The sequence below is a fragment of the Eurosta solidaginis genome, unplaced genomic scaffold, assembly GCF_040869045.1.
Source record: "Eurosta solidaginis isolate ZX-2024a unplaced genomic scaffold, ASM4086904v1 ctg00001029.1, whole genome shotgun sequence".
Lineage (NCBI taxonomy): Eukaryota > Metazoa > Arthropoda > Insecta > Diptera > Tephritidae > Eurosta > Eurosta solidaginis.
The window spans coordinates 1230411-1238854 of record NW_027136882.1 but is presented as its reverse complement, the minus strand read 5'-3'; positions in this window follow the sequence as shown (position 1 = coordinate 1238854).

Here is an 8444-nt window from a genome sequence, read left to right as displayed (position 1 = left end):
TGGACACTTATCCCTTTTAGTCGGTTAACCCCAACCAACCAACTATAACGTAGAAATTGAACCGTTAATGATAGAACCTTGGATCAGCTTGTGGATTAATATACACATATAAACCTATAATATGCAAAAATAAAATCGATTCTATCTTGCTTGGTTCAATAGATATGGACACTTATCCTTTTAGTCGGTTAACCCCACCCAGTATGACGTAGAAATTGAACCGTTACGATAGAACCTTGGATCAGCTTGTGGATTAATATACACATAAAAACCTATAATCTGCAAAAATAAAATCGATTCTATCTTGCTTGGTTCAATAGATATGGACACTTATCCCTTTTAGTCGGTTAACCCAAACCACTATAGCGTAGAAATTGAACCGTTAACGATAGAACCTTGGATCAGCTTGTGGATTAATACACACATAAAAACCTATAATCTGCAAAACTAAAATCTACTCTATCTTGCTTGGTTCAATAGATATGGACACTTATCCCTTTTAGTCGGATAACCCCACCCAGATTGACGTAGAAATTGAACTGTTAGGGATAGAACCTTGGATCAGCTTGTGGATTAACATGCACATAAAAACCTACCATCTTCAAAAATAAATTCGATTCTACCTTGCTTGGTTCAATAGATATGGACACTTATCCCTTTTAGTCGGTTAACCCCACCCAGTTTGACGTAGAAATTGAAATGTTAGCGATAGAACCTTGGATCAGCTTGTGGATTAATATGCACATAAAAACCTACCATCTGCAAAAATAAATTCGATTCTACCTTGCTTGGTTCAATAGATATGGACACTTATCCCTTTTAGTCGGTTAACCCTACCCACTTTGACGTAGAAATTGAACCGTTAACGATAGAACCTTGAATCAGCTTGTTGATTAATATACACATAAAAACCTATTATCTGCAAAAACAAAATCGATTCTATCTTGCTTGGTTCAATAGATATGGACACTTATCCCTTTTAGTCGGTTAACCCCAACCACTATAACGTAGAAATTGAACCGTTAGCGATAGAAGCTTGGATCGGCTTGTGAATTAATATACACATAAAAACCTACCATCTGCAAAAATAAAATCGATTCTGACTTGCTTGGTTCAATAGATATGGACACTTATCCCTTTCAGTCGGTTAACCCCACCCAGTTTGACGTAGAAATTGAACCATTAAAGAAAGAGCCTTGGATCAGCTTGTGGATTAATGTACACATAAAAACCTACCATCTGCAAAAATAAATTCGATTCTACCTTGCTTGGTTCAATAGATATGGACACTTATCCTTTTAGTCGGTTAACACCACCCAGTATGACGTAGAAATTGAACCGTTACGAAAGAACCTTGAATAAGCCTGTGGATTAATATACACATAAAAATCTACCATCTGCAAAAACAGAATTGATTCTATCTTGCTTGGTTCAATAGATATGGACACTTATCCCTTTTAGTCGGTTAACCACACCCAGTATGACGTAGAAATTGAACCGTTAGCAATAGAACCTTGGATCAGCTTGTGAATTAATATACACATAAAAACCTATCATCTGTAAAAACAAAATCGATTCTATCTTGCTTGGTTCAATAGATATGTATACTTATCCCTTTTAGTCGGTTAACCCCAACCACTATGGCGTAGAAATTGAACCGTTAACGATAGAACCTTGTATTGGCTTGTGGAATAATACACACATAAAAACCTATCATCTCCAAAAACAAAATCGATTCTATCTTGCTTGGTTCAATAGATATGGACACTTATCCCTTTTAGTCGGTTAACCCTACCCACTTTGACGTAGAAATTGAACCGTTAACGATAGAACCTTGGATCAGCTTGTGAATTAATATACACATAAAAACCTATCATCTGTAAAAACAAAATCGATTCTATCTTGCTTGGTTCAATAGATATGTATACTTATCCCTTTTAGTCGGTTAACCCCAACCACTATGGCGTAGAAATTGAACCGTTAACGATAGAACCGTGTATCAGCTTTTGAATTAATATACACATAAAAACCTACCATCTGCAGAAATAAAATCGATCCTATCTTGCTTGGTTCAATAGATATGGACACTTATCCCTTTTAGTCGGTTAACCCCAGCCAGTATAACGTAGAAATTGAACCGTTAGCGATAGAATCTTGGATCAGCTTGTGGATTAATATACACATAAAAAACTACCATCTGCAAAAATAAATTCGATTCTATCTTGCTTGGTTAAATAGATATGTATACTTATCCCTTTTAGTCGGTTAACCCCAACCACTATGGCGTAGAAATTGAACCGTTAACGATAGAACCGTGTATCAGCTTTTGAATTAATATACACATAAAAACCTACCATATGCAGAAATAAAATCGATCCTATCTTGCTTGGTTCAATAGATATGGACACTTATCCCTTTTAGTCGGTTAACCCCAGCCAGTATAACGTAGAAATTGAACCGTTAGCGATAGAATCTTGGATCAGCTTGTGGATTAATATACACATAAAAAACTACCATCTGCAAAAATAAATTCGATTCTATCTTGCTTGGTTCAATAGATATGTATACTTATCCCTTTTAGTCGGTTAACCCCACCCACTATGACGTAGAAATTGAACCATTAAAGATAGAGCCTTGGATCAGCTTGTGGATTAATATACGCATAAAAACCTATCATCTGCAAAAACAAAATCGTTATATCTTGCTTGGTTCAATAGATATGGACACTTATCCCTTTTAGTCCATTAACCCTACCCACTTTGACGTAGAAATTGAACCGTTAACGATAGAACCTTGGATCAGCTTGTGAATTAATATACACATAAAAACCTATCATCTGTAAAAACAAAATCGATTCTATCTTGCTTGGTTCAATAGATATGTATACTTATCCCTTTTAGTCGGTTAACCCCAACCACTATGGCGTAGAAATTGAACCGTTAACGATAGAACCGTGTATCAGCTTTTGAATTAATATACCTACCATATGCAGAAATAAAATCGATCCTATCTTGCTTGGTTCAATAGATATGGACACTTATCCCTTTTAGTCGGTTAACCCCAGCCAGTATAACGTAGAAATTGAACCGTTAGCGATAGAATCTTGGATCAGCTTGTGGATTAATATACACATAAAAAACTACCATCTGCAAAAATAAATTCGATTCTATCTTGCTTGGTTCAATAGATATGTATACTTATCCCTTTTAGTCGGTTAACCCCACCCACTATGACGTAGAAATTGAACCATTAAAGATAGAGCCTTGGATCAGCTTGTGGATTAATATACGCATAAAAACCTATCATCTGCAAAAACAAAATCGTTATATCTTGCTTGGTTCAATAGATATGGACACTTATCCCTTTTAGTCCATTAACCCTACCCACTTTGACGTAGAAATTGAACCGTTAACGATAGAACCTTGGATCAGCTTGTGAATTAATATACACATAAAAACCTATCATCTGTAAAAACAAAATCGATTCTATCTTGCTTGGTTCAATAGATATGTATACTTATCCCTTTTAGTCGGTTAACCCCAACCACTATGGCGTAGAAATTGAACCGTTAACGATAGAACCTTGGATCAGCTTGTGGATTAATATACACATAAAAACCTATAATCTGCAAAAATAAAATCTATTCTATCTTTCTTGGTTCAATAGATATGGACACTTATCCCTTTTAGTCGGATAACCCCACTCAGTATGACGTAGAAATTGAACCGTTAGCGATAGAACCTTGGATCAGCTTGTGGATTAATATACACATAAAAACCTACCCTCTGCAGAAATAAAATCGATTCTGTCTTGCTTGGTTCAATAGATATGGACACTTATCCCTTTTTGTCGGTCAACCACACCCAGTATGACGTAGAAATTGAACCGTTAACGATAGAACCTTGGATCAGCTTGTGGATTAATGCACACATAAAAACCTACCATCTGCAAAAATAAAATCGATTCTGTCTTGCTTGGTTCAATAGATATGGGCACTTATCCCTTTTAGTCGGTTAACCCCACCCAGTTTGACGTAGAAATTGAACTGTTAGCGATAGAACCTTGGATCAGCTTGTGGATTAATATGCACATAAAAACCTACCATCTGTGAAAATAAATTCGATTCTACCTTGCTTGTTTCAATAGATATGGACACTTATCCCTTTTAGTCGGTTAACCCCATCCACTTTGACGTAGAAATTGAACCATTAACGATAGAACCGTGTATCAGCTTTTGAATTAATATACACATAAAAACCTATCATCTGCAAAAATAAAATCGATTCTGTCTTGCTTGGTTCAATAGATATGGACACTTATCCCTTTTAGTCGGTTAACCCCACCCAAAATAGATATGGACACTTATCCCTTTTAGTCGGTTAACCCCATCCACTTTGACGTAGAAATTGAACCGTTAACGATAGAACCTTGTATTGGCTTGTGGAATAATATACACACAAAAACCTATCATCTGCAAAAATAAATTCGATTCGATCTTGCTTGGTTCAATAGATATGTATACTTATCCCTTTTAGTCGGTTAACCCCACCCACTATGACGTAGAAATTGAACCATTAAAGATAGAGCCTTGGATCAGCTTGTGTAATAATATACACATAAAAACCTACCATCTGCAAAACAAAATCGATTATATCTTGCTTGGTTTTTATTTGTGCAGATGGTAGTTTTTTATGTGTATATTAATCCACAAGCTGATCCAAGGTTCTAAAGTTAACGGTTCAAATTCTACGTCATAGTGGGTGGGGTTAACCGACTAAAAGGGATAAATCTCCATATCTATTGAACCAAGCAAGATATAATCGATTTTTTTTTTTGCAGATGATAGGTTTTTATGTGTGTATTGATCCACAAGCTGATCTAAGGTTCTATCTTTAATGGTTCAATTTCTACGTCATAGTGGGTGGGGTTAACCGACTAAAAGGGATAAGTATACATATCTATTGAGCCAAGCAAGATAGAATCGAATTTATTTTTGCAGATGGTAGTTTTTTATGTGCGTATTAATCCACAAGCTGATCCAAGGTTCTATCGCTAACGGTTCAATTTCTACGTTATACTGGGTGGGGTTAACCGACTAAAAGGGATAAGTGTCCATATCTATTGAACCAAGCAAGGTAGAATCGATTTTATTTTTGCAGATGGTAGGTTTTTATGTGTATATTAATCTACAAGCTGATCCAAGGTTCTATCGCTAACGGTTCAATTTTGACGTCATACTGGGTGGGGTTAACCGACTAAAAGGGATAAGTGTCGATATCTATTGAACCAAGCAAGACGGAATCGATTTTATTTCTGCAGATGGTAGCTTTTTATGTGTATATTAATCCACAAGCTGATCCAAGGTTCTATCGCTAACGGTTCAATTTCTACGTCATACTCAGTGGGGTTATCCGACTAAAAGGGATAAGTGTCCATATCTATTGAACCAAGCAAGATAAAATAGATTTTATTTTTGCAGATTATAGGTTTTTATGTGTATATTAATCCGCAAGCTGATCCAAGGCTCTATCTTTAACGGTTCATTTTCTACGTCAAAGTGGGTGGGGTTAACCGACTAAAAGGGATAAGTATCCATATCTATTGAACCAAGCAAGATAGAATCGATTTTGTTTTTGAAGATGATAGGTGTTTATGTGTGTATTAACCCACAAGCTGATCCAAGGTTCTATCGTTAACGGTTCATTTTCTACGTCAAAGTGGATGGGGTTAACCGACTAAAAGGGAAAAGTGTCCATATCTATTGTGGGTGGGGTTAACCGACTAAAAGGGATAAATGTGCATATATATTGTAGGTGGGGTTAACCGACTAAAAGGGATAAGTATACATATCTATTGAACCAAGCAAGATAGAATCGAATTTATTTTTGCAGATGGTAGGGCTTTATGTGTATATTAATCCACAAGCTGATCCAAGGTTCTATCGTTAACGGTTCAATTTCTACGTCATAGTGGGTGGGGTTAACCGACTAAAAGGGATAAGTATACATATCTATTGAACCAAGCAAGATAGAATCGAATTTATTTTTGCAGATGGTAGGCTTTTATGTGTATATTAATCCACAAGCTGACCTAAGGTTCTACCGCTAACGGTTCAATTTCTACGTCATACTGTGTGGGGTTAACCGACTAAAAGGGATAAGTGTCCATATCTATTGAACAAAGCAGGATAGAATCGATTTTATTTTTGCAGATGGTAGGTTTTTATATGTATATTAATCCACAAGCTGATCCAAGGTTCTATCGTTAACGGTTCAATTTCTACGTCAAAGTGGGTGGGGTTAACCGACTAAAAGGGATAAGTATCCATATCTATTGAACCAAGCAAGATAGAATCGATTTTGTTTTTGAAGACGATAAGTGTTTATGTGGGTATTAAGTCAAAGTGGATGGGGTTAACCGACTAAAAGGGAAAAGTGTCCATATCTATTGTGGGTGGGGTTAACCGACTAAAAGGGATAAGTGTGCATATCTATTGTAGGTGGGGTTAACCGACTAAAAGGGATAAGTATCCATATCTATTGAACCAAGCAAGATAGAATCGATTTTGTTTTTGAAGATGATAGGTGTTTGTGTGTATATTAATCCAAAAGCTGATCCAAGGTTCTACCGCTAACGGTTCAATTTCTACGTCATACTGGGTGGGGTTAACCGACTAAAAGGGATAAGTGTCCATATCTATTGAACCAAGCAAGACAAAATAGATTTTATTTTTGCAGATTATAGGTTTTTATGTGTATATTAATCCGCAAGCTGATCCAAGGCTCTATCTTTAACGGTTCATTTTCTACGTCAAAGTGGGTGGGGTTAACCGACTAAAAGGGATAAGTATCCATATCTATTGAACCAAGCAAGATAGAATCGATTTTGTTTTTGAAGATGATAGGTGTTTATGTGTGTATTAACCCACAAGCTGATACAAGGTTCTATCCTTAACGGTTCATTTTCTACGTCAAAGTGGATGGGGTTAACCGACTAAAAGGGAAAAGTGTTCATATCTATTTTGGGTGGGGTTAACCGACTAAAAGGGAAACGTATACATATCTATTGAACCAAGCAAGATAGAATCGAATTCATTTTTGCAGATGGTAGGTTTTTATGTGTATATTAATCTAAAATCTGATCCAAGGCTCTATCTTTAATGGATCAATTTCTACGTCATAGTGGGTGGGGTTAACCGACGAAAAGGGATAAGTATACATATCTATTGAACCAAGCAAGATAGAATCGAATTTATTTTTGCAAATGATAAGTTTTTATGTATATATTAATCCACAAGCTGAGCCAAGATTCTATCGATAACGGTTCAATTTCTACGTCAAAGTGGGTGGGGTTAACCGACTAAAAGGGATAAGTATACATATCTAATATACACATAAAAACCTATCATCTGCAAAAATAAAATCGATTCTGTCTTGCTTGGTTCAATAGATATGGACACTTATCCCTTTTAGTCGGTTAACCCCACCAAGTATGACGCAGAAATTGAACTGATAGCGATAGAACCTTGGATCAGCTTGTGGATTAATATAAACATAAAAACCTGTCATCTGCAAAAACAAAATCGATTCTATCTTGCTTGGTTCAATAGATATGGACACTTATCCCTTTTAGTCGGTTAACCCAAACCACTATAGCGTAGAAATTGAACCGTTAACGATAGAACCTTGGATCAGCTTGTGGATTAATATACACATAAAAACCTATAATCTGCAAAACTAAAATCTACTCTATCTTGCTTGGTTCAATAGATATGGACACTTATCCCTTTTAGTCGGATAACCCCACTCAGTATGACGTAGAAATTGAACCGTTAGCGATAGAATCTTGGATCAGCTTGTGGATTAATAAACACATAAAAACCTACCATCTGCAGAAATAAAATCGATTCTATCTTGCTTGGTTCAATAGATATGGACACTTATCCTTTTAGTCGGTTAACCCCACCCAGTATGACGTAGAAATTGAACCGTTACGATAGAACCTTGGATCAGCTTGTGGATTAATGTACACATAAAAACCTAACATCTGCAAACATAAAATCGATTCTGTCTTGCTTGGTTCAATAGATATGGACACTTATCCCTTTTAGTCGGTTAACCCCACCCAGTTTGACGTAGAAATTGAACTGTTAGCGATAGAACCTTGGATCAGCTTGTGGATTAATATGCACGTTAAAACCTACCATGTGCAAAAATAAATTCGATTCTACCTTGCTTGGTTCAATAGATATGGACACTTATCCCTTTTAGTCGGTTAACCCCACCCAGTTTGACGTAGAAATTGAACTGTTAGCGATAGAACCTTGGATCAGCTTGTGGATTAATGTGCACATAAAAACCTACCATATGCAAAAATAAATTCGATTCTACCTTGCTTGGTTCAATAGATATGGACACTTATCCCTTTTAGTCGGTTAACCCTAC